Source organism: Spermophilus citellus (genome assembly GCF_964194105.1).
Source record: "Spermophilus citellus genome assembly, chromosome: 10".
In the NCBI taxonomy this organism is placed as follows: Eukaryota; Metazoa; Chordata; class Mammalia; order Rodentia; family Sciuridae; genus Spermophilus; species Spermophilus citellus.
In genome coordinates this window covers 100,939,185-100,961,702 of record NC_138197.1, presented here as the reverse complement: position 1 = coordinate 100,961,702, position 22,518 = coordinate 100,939,185, and the positions used below count along the sequence as shown (strand labels likewise).

The following is a 22,518-nucleotide window of genomic DNA, read 5'->3' as shown; positions in this document are numbered from 1 at the left end:
TGTTGCCCAAAGATACACGGCTATTCAGTGATGGTCAGGACTACAAATCCCATCTTCTTTTGTGTTTACAAAATGGTGTTTTATCCATATATCTAAATATGTAACCACTATTTTTCATCAAGAACCCACACAGTGTTTCCTAAAGAATGAACAATTCGATTTCAAAGTCTTCAACCTAGTGTCCAAAGTTGTCCACAGTTGAGCCTATATTTGCCATCTGTGTGAGTCAGCCTTCCACAGCTATGAAGAAATAACTAAGAATAACAACTTAAGTGTTTATTTTTGGTTCTTAGTTTCAGAGGTTTCAGTCCACGGTCTACTGGATCCACTGCTTTTAGGACTGTAGCAAAACAAAGTCATGGTGGAGGGCACCGTGGAGAAAGGTGCTCAGCTCCTGGCAACCAAAAAGCCAAGGGGGAGATATCAAGGACAAGATCTACTCTTCCAATGAAGTAGATCCCCAGTGAACCAATTCCTCCACAGGCTTCACCTCCTAGAATTTCCACCACCATCCAATAGCATTCTCAGCTGGAAACCAAGCTCTCAACACATTGCTTAAATAGCATGGAAGAGAGAACCAGAGCCTCTGGGACAGGCGTCTCCTGTGTTTCTCCTTTGCTAGAAAAGCAATAAACCTTCTTTTTCCTTTAAAAAAAAATAGCATGGAAGACAAAAATACTTTGGAGGACAAAATCACTTAAGTTTCAAAATCCCCAAGTCATAATATTGATATATTTATTACTTCAAAAATCCCCTATTAACATTCTCTTTATTATTCTAGGTGTAAACCAAATTCACTTCCATCTACCAAAAGTTGTCACTCTCTTAAATGTTCTTCATCTCCAGCTTATATTCCAGTTCTTCCATAAGACTTTCCCAATTTCTCCAGGCTCCATTCATTAACCTGTGTTCTTGAAGCCCTCTAGCCTTAAAACCCTCACCACATATGAAAGATATCAAATATAATAGAGGTTAGATCTAAAGTGGTTAAGGCCCAAAGTGACATTAAACATACAACTTTAATCTTACTATCACATTCTCACAGAAAGCAGTCTCACTACTCCCACCAGAATCCTAGCTCTGTAAGGGCATTGGGTTCACTGATTGAGGCCATGGACAGCAACTAGATCAGTAGTACCTGGCTGGAGGAGGCACATCACATTAGGTGGATTAATAAGTACATGAAGGATTGCATGAATGACCAAACACCACCAACAACAAAAATCAAAAGAACCAATTATAACAGGGAGCATGGGTAAGGGGGTTCTTTGTCTCATGAATTCAAAGAAGGAAATCCATCAACACAACGGTGAGAGCAAAGTAACAGGATTTATTAGAGTAAAAGGAAGGAAGGATGGGAGTACGGGAGGGAGGGAGGAAGGAAGGGAGGGAGGAAAAGTGAGCTACAGAAGGGGGAGGAGTCCTAGGAGAGGGGTGCCAATGGGTGTCTATTGTCTAGGGGCTGGTAGGGGGGCAGTGGTTATGGGCTTGATCTCTTTAGATGATTGGTGGGATGACATGTAAATAAATGTAGGATTCAGAAAGGAGCCAATTAATTCTATTTTGGCTTCTTCAATAAATCTGGGGAGAGTATTTTCAAGCCTTTATTAACATAAGAGTAGGGGGTGAGGGTTTGTTGGTGCAAGAGGAGTGCTTTAGAGAAGATTTGTGGTAGGGTGGTACGAGAGGTGGGGGGAATAAGGAAGAACTTTGCAGGTGAAGCTGTCAGGGGCAATGACAGGGTGCTCTCCAGGTCTGGTGTTTCCTAGTAGGACAGCATGGTCTCCTTCACTCCTTCCCTTCTCTGAAGCCCATATCCTATTAGCCTATGGGTGGTCTATCTTCCTCCCTCATAATGACCCAAGAAAGCAGACTAGAAGGTGCCTGGGGCAGTTACAGATTTACACCAGAATCTTGATACCATGATCAAAGTGCCAAAATTGATCTCTATAGTTTATGGACCTATACAAAGCAGCATACAGTAGTTATCCACGGTTTCACTTTACTTGGTTTAAGTTCCCCACAGTTAGCCATGGTCCAAAAATAGTAAATGTAAAATTCTAGAAATAAACTATTAAGTTTTAAATTGTGTGCAGCTTTGAGCAGCATAATGAAATCTCACATGGTCCTGCCCAAGATGAAAGGTACTCATGCTACATACCTCACCCGTCTATTAGTCACTTAGTGGCCTTTTTAGTTATGAGAGTGACTTTTCTAATCCCAGTGCTTGTGTTCACGTAATTATTTTGCTTAATAATGCCTCCAAAGCCCAAGAATTGAAATGTTGGCAATTTGGATATGGCAAACAGAAGCTGTAAAGCAGTCCCATTAAGGAGGGGGAAAAATATGCTAAGGCTGCTGAGCTCTATAGTAAGAATGATTATTTTTTCCTGAGAAACTGTGGAAAAGAAATAAGGAAATTTGTACTAGTTTTGTTGTCATGCATCAAACTGCGTAAGGCATGAACACAATGCATGATGAATGCTTATTTAAAATGAAAAAAGCATCAAACTTGTGTTATTTGTGTATAGGAAAAAACACAGTATATATAGGGTCTGGAAATTCTATGGTTTCTTTCATCAGAGGGGACTTGGAAATTACCACCTATGGACAGCGGGAACTACTATAGAAAGGGACTTCTTTGGCATTTTTTAAGTCTAAGAGGCTGGATGATACTGCAGCTGTGTTTCTTTACACAATTTATTTGAGGGTCCCTTTTTTCTTTTTAACAGTTTGATTATTTTCCCCCTAGAGGGCACTACATTAATTTGGGATTTAAAACAATGGCAAAGCTTTAAAGCTCCTTTTGGTAAATAAGGCCTATTTGTTATTGAAGAAATGATTTTCAATATATCTTAAATATACCTAAACAGGCAGATCAAGCTCCTAATCCTTAGGGCTATGTGTAATCATTGAAGAGCAGCAGACTGATAACAGTGTCTTTAGGATGAAAAGAGGAAGAGATGAGGAGGGGAGACAGGTAAATGAGACTTCAGCTCATTAGACTTTCTCCACCTGAACAACATGATGATGGTCAAATTACTTAATGACTCTGGGCATTTCAAGCACTAAATGAAAGATCTTAAAATACCCATTTTACTTCCTGGGGTCTTCAGGAGGTGAACTCAGGTATTAAGATTTATAAACAACACAGAAGTGGACAATGGAAGAAGTTGCTGATGGGAAAGACGTGATATTGTAACAGCAGATAGTGGTTCTTTCAAAAAAGATATTGTGAAATTCACCTAATTTCGATGTTAACTGTGTGCTTCTCTGGGACTTGAGCATGTGGCTCCAGAGACAAGGTTATTGGAACTCTCTTTTCTAAATATGTCTGTTAAAAATATAGCCACATACTAAATGCCTATAATCCCAGAGGCTTGGGAGTCTGAGAGAGGAAGATCTGGAGTTCAAAGGCAGCCTCAGCAAAAACAAGGTGCTACCCCCTCTCCTCCCCCCTCCCCCCAAAAACAAGGTGCTATCCCCTCTTCTCCCCCTCCCCCTCCCCCCTGCCCCCTCTCCCCTCTCCCCTCTCTCCTCTCCTCTCCTCTTCTCTTCTCTCTCTCTCTCTCTCCCCCTCCCTCTCTCTCTCTCTCCCCCCTTCTCTTCTGCAACTGGCCTCTATAGTCCTGCTAATAAAATCTCGAACAGGTTAAAAAAAAAATACAAGGAGCTAAGCAACTCAGTGAGACCCTGTCTCTAAATAAAATACAAAAAAATGGGCTGGGGATATGGCTCAGTGGTCGAATGCCCCAGAGTTCAATCCCTGGTATCAAAAACTAAATTAAAAATTTTAAAAAGTGTAAGATCTCATTAAAAAAATCTAGCCACATACTATCATTGTAGTGAATGACAAAATTCAACAACTGATGAATGTAAAAATGGATGATTATTTCCTTGTGCTTCAGGGGATCATAGTATTCACAATTATTGAAATCACTTTAATGAACTTTGACTTCTAAAAAATGGTAAAAATTACAAACATATTATCTTTCTGACATATATTTTTAAGTTAGCTAACATTCAGAGAGGGTAACTGTATTTAAATGGTTCACATTAGTTGAGCCCATGTGGCAAGCGCTCAGAGATTTCTATGCAGTAACTCATTTGATCCTCAAATACCCTATTATTTAAGATGCTGGCACTGAAGTACAAAGAAGGAAAAATCAGGATTCCAAGGTCATGCTGCCACTAAAGTAGGATATTATTTTGCCTCACATAGCCAGCAGCTTGATCCAAAAAGGGGAGAAAGTACTATAAATCCTTGAAAGGGGAAAAAAAATGCTTTGAAAATAGACAAAGCCCAAAAGACCTAAAAACAGCATACTACAGGGATACAGCCACATCAAAGTATATAGCAGCACAATTCACAATAGCTAGACTATGGAACCAACCTAGATGCCCTTCAATGGATGAATGGATAAAAAAAAATGTGGAATATATACACAATGGAATATTACTCAGCACTAAAAAATAACAAGATCATGGCATCTGCAGGGAAATGGATGGCATTAGAGCAGATTATGCTAAGTGAAGTTAGCCAATCCCTAAAAAACAAATGCCGAATGTCTTCTCTGATATAAGGGGGGTGACTCAAATGGGGTAGGGAGGAAGAGCATGAGAAGAAGATTATCACTAAATAGGAAAGAGAGGTGTGAGGGAGAAGGGGAATTGCATGGAAGATGGAAGGAGACCCTCATCGTTATACAGAATACATGTATGACGATGTGAGAAAAAAAGAAAAAAGAAAAAAAAAGAAGTATGTCACATTAGATTGGGTAGAGAGAAGTGATGGGAAGGGACGGGAGAGGTATCAGGGAAAGGAAGGGCAGCAGAATAAAATAGACATTATTATTGCTGTATGTACATATGTGACTGCATGACCAATGTGATTCTGCATCCTGTACACTCAGAAAAATGAGAAATTATACCCCATCTGATTCAAATGTATGATATGTTGAGATCATTGTACTGTCATGTGTAACTAATTAAAACAAAAAAATAAAATAAAATAAAATGCTTGGGAATAGGAAAAAAAGGAAAATGGACAAAGCTATGCTAAAGTGGACTAAGTAATTGTTATTAGTATGCATTTACAGAACATGAAGGATTTGAAGACTTTGAATTGATGAGTTTGAAAAACAATGGGAAATAACCAAATTCACAAAGATTTTTCCAGATTTAGGTATCTTTCATTTTCCTAAATCTGAACCAATGATTCTAATGGTGTTTGACTGCCCTAACTGCTCCTGATTTGTACAGAACACAATGGCCCATTTTTAAAGAGACATAATAAAGCAGTAAATATAACATCGTGAAACTCTCTGCTACCTCCTAGCTGAAGTATACACCATTGCCAATGCTCTTACAACCAAGATTTTTTTTTTTAAATACTCACTACCAAAGTCAATCACTTCATATCTACCTGGGGAGGTAAACACTGTAGGAGACAGACTATCTCTCCATTAGAACCAACACCAACAACTCTGAATAAGGGAAAGAAAAAAAACAAAGATATTAAGCTGATATGAGATTTACCTCCTAATTTTTTCCAGTGACAGCTCTCCTTCATGATATAAAGTGACTGGTGTTTGTTTTATGAAAAACAAATAAATATATTTAATATATCTAAGTAATTTAGCGGGGGGAAATTAAGAGAGATGAAAAAGAAAAATACACATATCCTCTATAAGCTAATCTGAACTGAAAATATATTTTTACAGCTGCTAAGAACTTCTAGAGGTGGTTTTTCTTGGTTTTTTCTTCTGCTTTCTTTAAGGGGAGAATTGTTACTGAAGTTTATATTATCTGATTATTTAAATGAATTCAGTATCAAAAGAATAACTATAGTGCTAAGTCTGGACTTAGTTTGGAAATTCTAGGCTAAAGAAGAATATACTAACAGAAAGCAGGAATTGGACGGAGATTTGTGGCCAATGTGCCCATCAGATCTCTGATAAAATATGAGTAGAAAAATAGAAAAAAGACCTTATGACCTTAGGATCAAGCTGGGTAAATTAAATTGTTCTTGGTTTCTCTCAACTACAAAATTACTTTTACAAAAGTCAAAGAACAAAGCAAAAACAAGTCAATAATAAAATTTAATTAATTTGGAAATTTAAAAAAAAATAATGTTCTCTTGATAAAAGTGTTAAAAATCCAGGTAAATTAAAAAAACAAATGGGAAAGACCTTTTTAAAATGCATGCAACTTGGGGGCTGGAGTTATGGGTCAGCGGTAGAGTACTGGCCTAGTATGTGTGAGGCACTGGGTTTGATTCTCAGCACCACATATAAATAAACAAAGTCCATCGACAACTAAAAATAAAAAATAAAAATAAATGCATGCAACTTGCATAAAATGGAATGCTTTGTATCACTACAAAGGATTATTCTAAAATTAATTGTTTCAAATTAATCTCCAAAGAGAGGCTGAATCACTTACACAGGCTGGTATAAGTTACAGTGTAAGTTACTAGAAATATCAGAAATAAGCAGACCAAAGCCAGAGCCACATCTATTTGTTTGCCACAATATAAACATCAGAGGTAAGTATGAGTACTTGTGGCAAAACCCACTGCCCTCAAAGCAGAAAACATTCACCATCTTACTCCTAATTCTTTACTTTTTTTTTTTTTTTTTTTTGTACTGGTATTGAACCCAGAAGCACTTAACCACTGAGCCACATCCCCATCCCTTTTATTTTGAGATAGGGTCTCACTAAGCTGCTTAGAGCCTTGCTAAATTGCTGAGGCTGGTTTTAACTTGAGATCTTCCTGCATCAGCCTCCGGAGTCACTGCAATTACAGGCATGCACTACTACACCCAGCTCCACCTGACTCTTTACAGAGCGAAGATGCAGACCTCTGAGATTAAGCATCATGAGTGATGAGCTTGACAATGGATAATATTATTCCTTTAGGTCTTTTTAAATTTTCACAATAGATAATGGGAAATTAATTTCAGAATTTAAGGAAAAGCATGCCATTTTTCTCATAAAGAACAAGGGATCAGAGTCACTCCTGGTTCAATGCATAAGATGAGAGCAAAACTAATGTAAAAATGACATGCATGAAGAGCTAGAAAGTATGATTGACTTGGGAAAGATTCCATTTTAGATAATCAAGTATTAACTGAATTTATGAAACAGCAAAAAAGATGACTTCATCATGACAAAAGGGAGATATGGGGGTATTATTTTAAGTAGAAATAGTTTCTTTTGAAAGGTGAAACTCAAAACATACAGCTTTCTTCAGTTTGCAGTAAATACTTGGCCTTCACAAAATGTTACTGTAAGCACTTTGGGATTTTATCTCTTGTTCGTAGAAAAGTATGTGCAACTTAATATCTATACAAGAAATACATCTTTCCAATCTGATCATTTCAAAGACAAGAAAAGTTTTTATTTTACTAAAATTTTTTTTAAAAAGGATTAGGAATAAAATTACTATTATTTTTTTTGGGGGGGGGGCTTGAAGCATCCTCAGACACACCCATATTAGGAAATGCCCTCCTGGAGAGGTTAAATGATTTGTCCACAATTACACAACTAAGTAGCAGCAAAACCTGTATGAGAGCCAGGGCCTCCTGATTAGAACTGCAGGATTCATGTCATTATGCCATATGGCCATACTTTTCACAGCATGTTCCCTTTATCTCTGAAATCACAACTTCTCTCAAATGTCTAACATTTTTCAGAGGCTTTTGCGTAATTAATCTAGAAAAAGGCCACCAGCTGGATGCAAAGGTGCAGGTTCAAGCAACCTTTATATAAATCTGATGTAAATCAGCAAACGTCTAATGGCATATTAAATTTTTATGGAATCGTTCTCCAATAATTAACTTTATGTTATTGCTCTTTTAAAAGTTGCTCAGCAGTGAATTTGCCTCAAGGAAGTAAGGTCAGGCATATTTTAGGATGGCCATTTCTTTAAAAGCATAAAGAAATATTCCAAATTCAGTCTCTTCGTTACATACGTTTGTCTAAAAATATTTTCTTTTTTTCATACAGGTAAAGAATGGAACGATTTTATAACTTTGATAAAACTCTTGACAAGGTTAAAAAGTCAATTTTAAATTTTAAATACAACCTGATTATTACTGCACGTGTAAGACATAGAACAACAACACAGTAAAGAAATGTGGGAAAGAATTAAGAAGTACTCAAGTTCATAGATACACTGGTAAGCTACTCTTACTCAAAACGTAAGTGCTGCATGCACCAAGCACAAAGCTAACAAAGCAATAGAACAGTCATAAAATATTTTTTTCCAGAAAATTCCATTTATGGAGGGGCCTACAATTTATCATAGTTTTTGGGGAAAAAAATAAAAAACAAATTAAGAAGCCAAGCCTTCTGACCCAAACATAACCCCAAAGAAGATATTCTGGGTACCCAGATTCCATTATCAATTTGTTAAACAATAAACAATGCAGCCAAGCATATTAGAAGCAGCAGTGAAAACACTCAGGGGCTGTACTGACTTTAACCAGGTCTATTAACCCTCATTGTTAGAGGTCAAAACCTCCCTACAGATCCTTTGTATGACTTGAAAACTAAAAAACAAACAAACAAAAAATCACATCTTTTAAAACAGGTAATTACATAAATCTATATCTCTTAAAGAAAATATTGAATTGAGATTGTGATAATTACAAAAACCCTGAATATACTCACAACCAATAAAATATGTACTTTGGTTGAAACAATTTTATGATATTGCAAATTATATCTCAATAATAAAACTTAAAAAAAATAAGCAAAAGCACCTGACCTGAAATGAGACAATCTATAGTTTTTATTTATTCTATATACTTTAAACGAATCCCACAGAAATACTAAATTTTATTGTTATAAAGAACTACCATGTTAGAAATTATGTAACACATGATTTAGGTACCCTACACTGCCTTTGAATAATGAGAATGTTAATGTAAGTTCCAAGGGAGCAAGCATTGCCTATTTTCTTTACTAGTTTTTTCAAAAGTAGAATTGTATCTGACTCATGGTTTTCGGACACTGACTCAGGAAATATGTAGATCTGTTTTTATATAAATAGAGGGAAACTCAGGCATCAAAAGTAGTATATACTGGGGCTGGGGTTGTAGCTCAGTGGTAGAGTGCTTGCGTAGCACAGCATATAAGCAAATAAATAAAGATCCATCAATAACTAGTATGGTAGTCTATACTCCTCACCAAATGTGCTGCACAGTTTAGGATCCCTTATTTGTATTTTTAATGAAATTTGCAATTTACCTGCTTTTGGGAAATACCATGTATTTCAGAGGAGGTAGGAGGAGTTGATAAAAGGCTTAGTCAAATCTAGTCAAGTCCAACCTCAAGAACAGATTCACAAAGCCTCTCCTTAAAGTCTGTTGAATGCAGGCAAGACTAGAGTGAAAACAATATATCCCTGTACAGCAATTTGATGTCAGGCTCAGAATACCAAGATCACAAAGCATGTTCCCCTTCAGGGACAGGAATACAATGGAAAAAGACAACCCAGTGAAGATGCAATGAATACACAATGCCAGTACTACTAATCCAATAAGTGTGTGTGTGTGGTGGGGGGGTCCTGGTCTGCACACACATGCTAGGCTAGGCAAGTGCTCTGCCACTGAGCTATACCCCCAGCCCTACTATTCATCGTAATGTTGCTAGTCAGCTAAAAACTTTAATCTAAAACCTTAATTAGGCTACTTTTTACTTTGAAATTCAGTCTTCCTGCACACTGAGTAATTTAGAGTAGTTCACTCAACCTCTTTGAAAAAATGGGATAAAAATAACGAAGTCACAGAGGTATTGTGACTGTTCTGAGAATGTCAATGTAAGTTCCAAGGGAGTAGGCACTGCCTATTTTCTTTACTAGTTTATCCTCAACATCTAGAAGAGAGTGTTGAATCCAGCAGATAATCTTTACATATTCAAAAGCAAAAATAATAATAATAATAATAAAACCCTGTGATAAATGTCTGATCACCTGAGAGAGACACTCAGGGAAAAGACAAGTTGACACAGAACACATAAGCATGAAATGGTCTTTAATTTAAAAAAATAAAAAAATAAAAACAAACCTGTATGAGCTGAGTTGTTTATATGCCACTATATTTCTCCCATTCTCTCCGACTCTTCTCTAATTTGTCTGATGCTTGTGCTTCTCTAGCACTTTATATGAAATTCTACTAGCAGTTTAGTGCAAGGTAATACCATCATTATATACATGATTGCTACTTCCTGGGGTTGGGATAAAAAATGATGCATCTTCGTACTTTTATCACCCACAAAACTAGCTATTGTATGTGGAAGAACAGATTATTTATGTTTAAAGTTATTAGAGGTAAACAGCATTGGTCCTAAATCCAAGTAATAGGAAAAAATGGCTATTGCTTTCATAATATTATTTGGATCTTCCATTTTCACTAAGATTGTGCAAGAATAATATAATAGGAAGATGATGAGCTTTGGAGCCAGACATTCAGAATGAGATTCCCTCTTCAATGTGTATCATCTGTGAATCACTGGACAAATTTTATTTCACTTCCATAAGCCTCAGTTTATCTTATCCATATCGTTCATGTAAGTGAGCTTAATAATACCTACTCTCACAGAACGGAACCAAATAATGCTCAGAAGACTCTTCCCTAGCACACCCTAAGCCTAATGGTGGGTGTTATCATTATTACCACCAGATCTGTGTATATGCAAATGAAAGCTAATGAATTCAGATGGGTTATTTTTCTTTCTCTTTGAACAATATGCAAGTCAGTACAGCAGTGGAAAAGATTATACTGCAGAATGCAAAAGAATCAAAGACTACAAATTATCCTGTCCAAAATCCAGAAACTTCAGGCTGCTGCTTTGACAATTTAAATTCAGTCCTTTCCTCAGTCGCCCGGCCTATTTCAACAGGCACCACCCTATTTTCTCCTTTCTTGCTATTTTACCTCTAAAAATATGTTCATTTGGGGGTAAATTCTCACTTTTCACATTAGTATGGTCATGCATTCAAATTCACCAGAAAGCAAGAGACTAAAGTCATATTCTAGGGTCAAAGAAGCTTTACAGACGATAGCCATGGCATTTTTAAAAGTTCCATTGCCGTCCTGGAGTTATAATTAACAAGATGAATGATCATACACCTTCCTGATGTGTCTGCTGCAATACTTGCTTCCAAGCAGTGCTTCCTGGAAGAGTTGGAAAAGGGTAAGAGAGGAGATGCCCTATTTATTAATTCTCCACTTCTAGACTAATCTGAAGCCTAGCATCACCAAAAAGAAGAGCTCTCTATTGAGGGGTAACCTCTTTCACACAATGACACACTGTCAGTAAAAGCAAAGAACCAAATTAAGAAGAAAAATACACTGTGATTTTAGTTTGTCAAGCTCAGAGTCGCTATAAAAGTAAACAAGCCATCTGACTATGGGTTTAAATGAAGCTGGAGCACTAAGTACAAAATTCAAACAAGGAAGCCCATTGAAGCAAATTTAGGGGAGGGGAGGAAAAGGAGGGGCCTGAGAGCAAGAGAGAAGCAAAAATAAAACAACAACACAATTTCAAAAGGAAGCTTGGAATTATTAATGTGGAAAAGAGAACTTAAAGAAATCAAAAGGGGTGAACTGGGCTGGGGATACAGCTTAGTGGCAAGAGCACTTGCATAGCAGTTCAATCCCTAGTACTCACAACAAAGAAAGAAAGAATTGTGATTAATGAGGGACTTAAGTAATGGGTACACGGAGTGTTCACATTAGCAGCATGTCACTGAAGTCTAACTAGCAAATTAACATTTTCCATAGTAACAAGATTTGTTTTGTTTGGTTTTTGGTACCAAGATGGAACCCAGAGGTGCTTACTCATTGAGCCACAACTCAAAAAAAAAAAAAAAAAAAAAATTGTTTATCTTTTTAATTTAGAGACAGGGTCTTTCTAAGTTGCTTAGGGCCTCCCTTAGTTTCTGAGGCTGGCTTGGACCTTGAGATCCTCCTGTGTCATCTTCTGGAGTGCTGGGACTACAGAGGTTTGCCACCCAGCCCAGCATCAAGCTTTTTAAATATTAAAGGAAAGGAGGCAATGTGACTCTTCTCTCAACTCATCAAGTGCCTAATTTCTGTGAGCTTCAAATTCTGTTAAAGGTAGGGGTGACATGTAGATAGACAGATGATTTCTAATATTCCTGTCCGGTTATCAAATCTTATTATGAAAACTGCGGGGTTTTTTTTTCTTTTTTAACCAGATTATATAGGAGAATAAATTTTCAGAGTCTACCACTGGGTCCCAAACCAAGCTACTCATCAAAATCACAGAGCAAGCTTTTAAAAAATTTCCTCCTCCCATGCCACCTCTCCAGCAGCTCTCCCTCAACCCCTCAAAACCAAACAAAACATAAGCAGATCAAAATATTCAGTAGCCACCAGTTTTATGCTGCAAACTCTAGTTTAAAATAGCTTACCCAGGAGTGGCTGATGACCACCCAAGTTTGGTCTTCAAAGAAAATTCATGATGAATTCTAAAGGATCTTTAAAGGAAATGGTCACGCTATTCCACCCAGCTGCCCATTTCATGTATCATCTGTCAATTAACTCAGAATTTTAAATATTGGATTTTTTTTTCTGCAATCAAACCAATTTTACCAATAGGTTTATCTCAGAAAGGCAAAGTTACTAAAATTTCAGTTTCTGGGAAAATAAATGTCAGCTGAATGTTAAGGCATCCAAAACATTTTATGAAAGTTTGGCAGTGTTTTCTATTGCTTTAAAGACAATAGTGTCTGCTTTTTATGCCTTCCCTGTGAGGTGGGGAAATAAACTAAACATCTGGCCAAGGACAAAAAAAAAAAAAAAAAAAAAAATCTAGCTTCAACCTTTCTGCAAAAAGGTGTGTTATAATAGAGATTCTGGAATCAGCTGCAACAATATTGCCTGCCAGATTGGGGAAGAATAGGAGAGAGAAAGAGATTAGCATTCACCTTCAGGTGATAACAGTACTTCCTTCTTCTCAGAAGAATGAGACTTGAATGCTGCAAGCAATTGAAGCCACTGAACTAATCTTCCTTACTATAAACCTGGCTAAAAGGATATATATAGGAAATAGGGAGGTGGGGGGAGGAGAACAGGAAGGCCTGGCTCCCCTCCACTTTCAGATCTATAAGCAACAGCACCCTCCTGAGCCCAAAAGGGAAAAATCAAGCTATAAAAGTGTGAGGTGATGGCAAGATCCTAGCAACAGAGGAAAATAAAAGACTGACATATATAGTTGTTTTCAGTCAATCGAACAAAAGATAAGTATCAAATCATGCTATTCAGGAAAATTATCTTGAAAAAGACGATTTTCCTCAACTTTCTTTCAATTATCAGCACTGATGAACAGGACAGCAAACACTCCATTCTTTGTTGATTGACACTTCACCATGCATTCCATTAACTAGCCTATGTGGTTCAAGAACAGACACAGCCATGCTTACTGAGTGTTCCATAAAATGACAGATAAAATGCTCATGAATGTTGAAATACTGCAGAAATGCAAATAAAATGCTCATAATAGTAATGATACCTACTATTGAAAAGGAACCTGGCTGGAAGAGCATAAGTTGACTATTTCATACCTAACAACACAAGATAAAGATTATACCCCTGATTTTCCAGATCATGAACTGATGTTCCAAGAAGTTTAGTAATTTACCCAAGGTCACATAGCTACAAAATGACTGAGTTTCTAATGAAGTGAGAAAATAAAGTCATATTCTAAAGTCTAAATCTGCAAGTTCTAGCTTAGAATGTCTGCATGAAAAGCTTAACCAGATACCAAATGGTTATTCAAAGGAAACAGTGGTTCCTTTTACAGAATTAAATATACTTGATTTTTATCACATTATGTTAAAGAGAACTTAAGAAGAAAGCAATTACACACAGTGGAACACATAAACTTGCAGATTTTTGCCTGAATCTTCAAATTAGAAGAAATAAAATTTTCTAAATTTGAACTTTTCCATTTCATAAAACTTATGGAAATACTTTCAAATCATGCATGCATAAGATCAGTATAATCTGACTACATTATACATGCTTGTATACATGCAAATGCTTCCTACAGAATACACAACACAAACATGCTATCATATAAACTACGTTATAGGAGAAGAGCACTTATGAGATAAGGTGTCTACATGTTAAAAACTAAGAATGCACTGGAAAGTCTGGGATGGTACTGCTAAAAGATTTAACAACTCAAAATTCACAAAACTTAAAATATTTAATTCATTCTTTTCCTGATTTTTAAATATACAAAATTTGGTTACTTTGAAATTCACAATTAAAATTCAGGTCATCAAAAATCCCTGCATTTAACGTCCCCTGGTTTGTGGTTTACATTTAGCCATATCTCACTGAAGACTCTGGATATATTTCCTATTTCTACATTTAGTAAAAACTAACTCAATTTTTTTTAAATGCCCTTCTTTTCCCCCTTGATGTCCCTGCTGTTTTCTTTGAACCTAACATTAATTATAAGCAAAATGACAACTAATACACAAAAGCCCAGGGATTACAGATTCCCCTCTCATCAAAGACAAGTATCACTATCTTTGTACTTTATTTTTTTATAAAACTAAGTGGATAAACATCGAGAGAAAGAAAAATTGTCCTTTAGAAACACTGACTTCTCTAATGAAGGCCGTAATTACTGAAGAAACATGTATTAAATTGTGAATTCATGCTATCTCACTTGATACAAGAGTTATAATCAGACCAACAGAGCATACAAGAGCCATCTGGGCGCTGCGGCCTTGTAAAGACAAACACAGAGAGCAAGGGCACATTGACCTTCTCACCAACAAACCATCACAGACATTGGCAATACGAGGTGCTGTTTTTCCTCTCTTGATTTCTCACTATCCTTTCTAAAGAAAGGAATACTATGATCAATTATTATGAAACCTGAAATTAAAAAAAAAAATAAAACTTACAATGGTAAGGCCATTTGTATGTATTATTTGTATCACATTTCATATGTGTTGTAATTATGGATGCTTTTGATATAATAGTTTCATCCGTCCCAATCCCCATCTCATTTCTATTTATTAAGGAATCTGTAATATACTCATAGGAATCAGGCTTTCCATAGCTTAAATTTTATCTGAGAAGTCAACACTAAATTAGTGTTTCTATTGTTCCAGGAATTTAAGGCAGGAATCAGCCATTCCAGACAATGACAATGGATTTCAAATTTGTGCAAGCTGTGTCGTTTTCTGCAAAACTGACAGTGCTGAGTTTAAGTATGAGTAACCTGATAATCACGAGATTCCCCCTCAGTCAATTTGATTCCTGCCAGGCAGCAGGTTATGGAAAATTGAGCCGAGTGATGTAATATGCACCCCAGACGTGGTGTTATGAGAACGGCATAGACGATTTCAATGAGACTCATTATTTATTCATCACAAGGTCCAATTTGGGTGTCATTTTCACTGACAATATATTGAGTTAACTGGTTGAAATTCAGTGCTGATGCTGAATATAAAAAGGACCCTTTTAAAATTTTTTTTCTGTCTTCCTGTATGAAAAAGTACAAAACAAAGAGGGATTTTGTACTTGTGGCCATTCATGTTCATATTTGAACATTGTTCAGCAAGGCTAGAAGAATGGACATGGGAGAAAGCTCTTAAGGACTCCCTGTTTTTCTCATTAGAAATATATAATACTATATCAAATATTACTGAATAAAAAGTCAAATAATACTCATCTTGAGAAAATAAATGTCTTTTAATGTTAAGGAAAGTGATATACACCAATATGAGGCATACTCACTAAATGCGATATAAACTTCAATTCCTGAGTCTAATTCTCATCTTCTTCATGGAAGGAACCCTTGCCTCATGCTTCCGAAAGGAAAGAGGGTTAGAGACATTCTTCCTATTCAAAGAAGCAAGTTGGAGCAGGGTTGCACATTTCTAGATTCTTCCTGTGGTCCAGTCAACGTTCAAATACATGTAAAGACTATGCACTGTCTCTCAACATTCTGGAGGCCATACCAAACCTTAAAATGCCCTCCTATCATTACACACTGCAGGTCTCCATCTGCTTTCCCTGACTCATTCTCCTTTGTAAACTTCACGCATCATATCTGTCTGCTAAAACCACTGCCTAGGACTGCAGATTAGGTTCAGGGCACAGCATGTGCTTAGCAAGCACGAAGACCAGGGTTCAGTTCCCACCATTGCAAAAGTAAATAAATAAGTAGTAAAACCACTTCTTAGTGGTCCCTCATAACACGCTGTGAGTTTCTGCTTATTCTATAACTCCCATTCTTTGCTTTTCTCACCAATCATAAATGTTTACATCTATCTTCCATGCCACTGCTCCAGAAAGTTTCTTCAACCCCTCAGCTGAAAGCATCTTCCCTTTCCTCTAAACTTCCCCAGCACTCCCAATGCCTCTCTCACCTCCCCCACTTCTTTCCAGCATGAATATCATTTCTGTATTTTACATGCACAATCTCATCTTTACTCCACAATGTCCTTCAGAGAAGACCCTTATCCATTCATCTTTGAAACCCCACACCATCCAATACAGTGCCTGATACAAAGATGAATTTCACTGTTAGGCACAATGGGGCACACCCATAATCCCAGCAATTCTGAAGGTTGAGGCAAAAGGAGCTAAGTTTTAAGCCTGCCTGCACAACTTAGCAAGACCCTGTCCAAACTAAAACTAAAAAGAATTGGGGATGTAACTCAGTGGTAAAGTGTCCCTGGGTTCTACCCCTGGAACAAAAAGGGAAAAAAACAAAGATGACTTTTTCTTTTTAAAATAATTTGTGAATAGATCATTGTATCAAATATTAAGTCTCTACTGCAAGCATCACAGAAGCTTGCAATGGTAATCGGCCTCCCATTTTACTCAACTCCAACCTAAACTGCAACTAGAATATAAAATCATCTTAAATCAGCTGAGCCGAGGGGCCAACCTGCAGGAATAAAACACCTTATTAATCTTTGACTTTTTGAATTGTAAAATATTTTTGAACCTCGACTTTATTTGTGTTACTATCTGGTTAGCACTGTTGGCAGCTATTCAAAGTTTTATAGTACTACAGGTCATGAATATTAAATGCTACAACAAGTTTACTGGGAGGAAATCCAAATTCATTTTTAAGTGCATGACAAATAGCCCTACAGTTTCAATAAGTCTAGGAAACACTGCGATCAGAATCAGGGATCTTGTTATGTCTAGGTTCTTACACAGTCAAGGGTAAAAGAGGGGAAAGGAAAGGAAAGTCATACAAAAGTGGAAATACTACTTGAAATAGAGTGGCACAGATGTTAATTGAAGAAAATCAGACACAGCAAATAGATCATATTTCATTCAGTGTAATGGAAATGAGGGTCACTACTTGAGCAAAATCACAACCTAGTCTAGAAACAAAAAGGGACAGAGCCAGAAATGAGCCCATCATTTGCCATAAAGCATATAAAAAGGACAGGTAGAGTCAACAGGCAAAGAGACCACGTATCTCCCTTCTCCTGCTCTTCAGTACACAAAACAGACATACACAAGCACTATGTGTACCATCTATGGTGTTCAGCTAGGGAATGAATCAAAATCCTAGAACATAACAAACTCCCACGTTTGAAAATCATTCTCAAGACAAACCTCATAAATGGTTCGGCAATATTGGTCATTGGGTAGTTTTGATCTGATCACTACATCTGAATACAGAAAAAAGCTTCAGTAACACCTAAAAATAAAAAACTTCACAGACCCTGGGCACCCTCCATAATCTATATCTTTTTTGGCATTAAAACAACAAAAAAATTATTTCTAGAAAGAGATGACTCACTCTTCAAATGAAGCAATGCGTCCCATTTTCCCATATAGGAACTTAGCCTACTTATCTTGTTTATGTGAAGTAGAGCCACCAAATTTAATTTTAAGATAATGCACATCTTGGAAGCATCTACAGTCAAACAAATGTCATCATCTTTAGAGAAGTTCTTAAAAGATCCAACTGAAAGGGCTCCATGTTTTCCAGTCTTCTCAGGCTAGTATCACAATTGCTACAAAGACCTTCTGATTCCCTTTTTTTTTTTCTTTCTTTTTAAAATTGCCTATAACTGAATAAGTGATTATAAGGCTAAAAAGATAAAACAAAAACAAAAAAAAAATCCCAATGTGTCCACATTAAAACAGTTAACAGATGTTTTAAAACCCCAGAAAATAGCTACTAGACAAGATATGACGGGTGCTGGATAAGAAAAGTGTTGTTTTTATTGATTCTATTACCCAAATACCTCTTAGGAAGGCTTGTTTAAAAAAAAAAAATGTAGGCAGACTAAAAAGTCCAGTATTTTTTAACAAGGTTATTTTAAGTATATTTCAAGGATCCTCCCCCTACCTCTTGTTTTTTGACCACATGAGACTAAGTAAGTGAAAGTAATGTAAGGAATGCTAAAACAATCACTTGGTGAGAGGTCAAAAAAAATTATTTTTCTGACGTGTGTCTTCCAATCTCACCTTCCAGACCTCATTAGCCTAGGAAGGAAATTCTCATTATATAAAGGAAGAGTACAGAACTTCACTTTACCATTACAGCCACACACTTTAAAAAGCTTAAGTGTGAATTAAATAATTTACTAAGTACCTACTATGTGCCAGCTGTTGCACAAGAGGCCAAAGATAACAAAAGAAGTAGGAGAAACAGACACCTGAGGCTAACAGCTAAGAATATTTTCAAACTCTGATTTTTGTTCATACCCTTTTCTGAACGTTTTATATTTAATGTTTTCTGACAAATCTAACTACTGACAAAATTATAGTCTGTCAGTATTCAACCATATTATTTCATACGTCATATTACTTCTCTCAATAAGCATTTGTTAAGTTAAATGTGTTAACATTTTTTGTATACTGAGAACAGTGGCTGGCGGGTGTAAACTCTCTAAGTGTTCATTAAATACTGAATAAAATATCCACATCTACTGTATGTCAGGTATTTAGTATTTCTCTCATACTTCACCAAAGAAGTATATAACTTTCAACATCTCCTTTGCAGAAGAGCAAAAGCCTTGTACGTAATACATGCATCTTTTGAAATAAATGTCGGAGTCAAAATCCAACCATACCAAAGATCTTGCTTGGTCTCCAAAGGGTTTGTTTTTAATTAGTAACCAGTATTTAAAGATAGACTAAAAAATAAAAATATAAAGATAGAGCATGTTGTAGTGGCACCCCCTTTCTCCACAGAAAATCTTAACTGGGTTTCTCCAGAAATCTTCACCATGGCTGATTTTAGGACTGTCAACAAAAGAGTTTCTACCAAAGAGTCAATGTAGATAAACTTCCTTTTTTCGTGTTGCCCTATTTTACTTGGCCACTAGCCTGGAAGAAATCGGCACTCCAGGTGCTGGACACCCCATTACTAGTTTTTCACAAACATGTATCCAGTATAGTAGTTTGTAGAAATGTGTAAACAAGGTATCTGGTCTTGAGCTGGGCTTCACAGAGATGTCTACATTTCTAAGATAAGAGAAGTTACCAATTGGGCTTCATGGTAACAGCTGGCAGGGGGAGGAAAGAAAGAGGAGAAGAAGATCTCCCCTTCTCAGGTGTTGTCCGTAAAGGGTTAACTTGCACAGAACAGTGAAAGAAAAAACTACACTTTATGTGAACTTCTGTAGACTGTGAACTTCTGAGCCCCGCCCCTTACATGCTGGGTATAAAATTCTGAAATTACCTGAACTCGGAGTTCAGGAGATTAATTGATTACAGCAAAAGCTCTGCCCTCTGAACCTGGCTGTAACCAAATAAAACTGTTTCCTGCTATCTTCAGTGCCTTGCCTCGTCTGTCCCTACAACAATGTCACAGAAATTTAGATTTCTGTCTTTTTAGAAAAAACTTAAGCTCTGTCCCACAGAAACCTGCATTTCTTTATTGCCTTAATAGGGGTATGAGAAGGACAGTAGTGCCAAAGTTGACCTCTGGTTCCCCAAAGTCCTTTCTGCATGGCCTTGGTAGACACTTGAATTTGCAGACCACGATATAATTATAAAAGTTACAGAACCAGACCCACCAACATTATGAAGAGAGAGGCTAGATATTCTTACTTTGATAGAAACATTAAGGATTAAACAGTAAAAATGGAGACCCCTCACTGCTGATCCTAACAAATCCCTGTTTTAAGAGGACCACTGTTTTTAACCAGCTCTCTAATTTGCCTGACATAAACATCTGTATGCTGGAGTCTTCTGTCCATTATGTTTTCTTAGGGCAAGGAAGTCTATGTCACTTGGCAATGCACCACTCACTGGTGAGATATTTACAATGATTCTTCTTTTTCAGGTTGAAAAGGACTCTCTAAATTATTTTAATGCCCTTCTATCAGAAAGAATCTCTGATCATTCACCATAGGCATAAAATCCACATATTTTACATATAGAATATGGGAATTTCTGTAACTTCCTTATGCAATCTAACCAGTCTTCACAAGCCTCACAATCATGAGATTGTATGTGAAAGCATCAAAGCATCTGTAAGCTTCACTTGGATTCCTAAGCAGTTCTTATTTCATACTCTGTCAAATCATTCTATGGTTTTTGTTTGTTTGGAGGGGATCTGGGAATTGATCACTCAGCTTTATCCTCAGCCCTTTTTACTTTTTTGATATAGGGTCTTGCTCAATTGTGCAGGTTGGCTTCAAACTTGTAGTCCTCCTGCCTCAGCCTCCGGAGTTGCTGGGTTTGCAGGCATGCTCCACCACACCTACTTCAAACAAATGTATATTTAAAGACGACTAGAAGTTTATCTTTTGGCCTCTTATGGTAAAGTCTTACAATATATCCATCAATGCTGCCTCTTTCTCTCCAATGACATGTATACCCAGCACTCCAGCTCACCTCACACTGAACACCTCACAATTCCTATCATCAGAACAACTTCAGGACAACAATAACTGTCTCCATTTCCAGATGAAGAAGCAGATAATGCCACCTGCCCCAGGTTACTCAGCCCTTATGAGACTATTCCACATTAATTTCCTTTCTACCACATAGTCAGTGGGGCATACATCTATGTATTCATCTCCACACCTCAGAGTACATAGAGTAAAAAGATCCTAGTATCCTAACCTTTCTTGGGTGACCTTCACCTCAGCTGGAAATAAGGTAAATGGAAAAAGGATCTCTATGATTCCTTCTAAATTCACAAAATCTATTATCCCAATGCCCTTACTAAGTTCATTGGCCCCAAAGCTAAGAATGACAAAGAGCTAAGATGGGACATTAACTATCAGATGAAGGGTCGTGCTGCCCCCATTTATACCACAGCTGTTATCTGGCCTGCAGGCAGCAGCTGCCAGGAGTCTGGGCAAGTATCCATTTGGAAACATCTCAGGACCCTGAACCTTCAACATTATTAAGTCCCTTCTTATAAAACAAGGGACTTCACACTCACGACTCTTATGATTTCTCTGCTACTGGTATTTCTCATTTATATCAGGTAGCAGTGATATGAGTTAAGATTGCTAGATAAAATAAAGAATGCCTAAATGAATTTTAATTTTAGGCAGATAATTTTCTAAGTATGTCCCAATTATTGCCTAGAACTTTCTTACAGTAAGGAGTACTACAGTAAACACATGCTTCAAGAATTGAAAACATCTCAGAGAACTTCAAAAGGTCCTAAAAGCAAGTCCTGAATTAACATATCAAAAATAATGAGATGGTAAAATGGAAATTGGGCCTAAGAAACCACAATGTTTCATGGGCTAGTAACAAGAGGTCCTAAAAGCTTCTGAGCATGCATCCTCAAAGAAAATGAGGACAAGGATCATGCACTACACTTTTTCTGTTTGAATCTCTAAAGAGATTGTTATTGTTGATGACATCATTTTAGAGGAAAAAAATGATTACTCTCTTTAAATATCCTTGAAAGAATTACAACCAATTTGAAATTAAGAGCTTGGCTTTTAAACCATATGTTGTTTTCCAGCATCAAACTCTACCCAGAGTTTTCTTTAAAGATTTGGTGTTTAATTGAAATTACAAAAGAATGTCATTAAGCCCTTGAGACTAGAGATCTAAGTGAAAAGGTTATGCCTCCCACAGAGCAAAAGCACAGCCGGAATTACACTGCCTACCAAGTGAAAAAGACAACAATTAAAAATAGATGTTTTGGTTTTTGTTTCTCTCACTTTAAAAAAAAAAAATTCTTCCCAATTCAATTTTAAGGAAAAGTTGGGAACTGGAGGAAAAAAGTAATCAAAACTAGAAACACTCAACAGCTTTCTTAAGCAAGAATCCAAAACATAATTCCTTGCTGGTTGGGCACAGTGGCCGTCCCAGCTACAGAGGAGGTGGAAGCAGTAGGAACACTTGAGTGGCCAGTTCAAGACCAGCCTGGACAACACAGAGCTATTCTTCTCCATAAAAAAAAACATTCCTCACTTGTGTCCAAAACGAAGGTGGGAGCTAGCTTGCCTAAAACATGGCTGAAGTTTCCAACTCCTGATCCTATCAGTGTTTACCCTTAAAGTCA

The 22,518-nt window shown here is 36.8% G+C and overlaps 1 protein-coding gene across 2 annotated transcripts in view; it reads right to left on the bottom strand.

Annotated features, from left to right (window-relative positions):
* The window catches only part of TMTC2 (transmembrane O-mannosyltransferase targeting cadherins 2), a 381,491-nt gene that overhangs the window by 204,525 nt on the left and 154,448 nt on the right, over window positions 1-22,518 (bottom strand). The gene's annotated exons all lie outside the window — the stretch shown is intronic.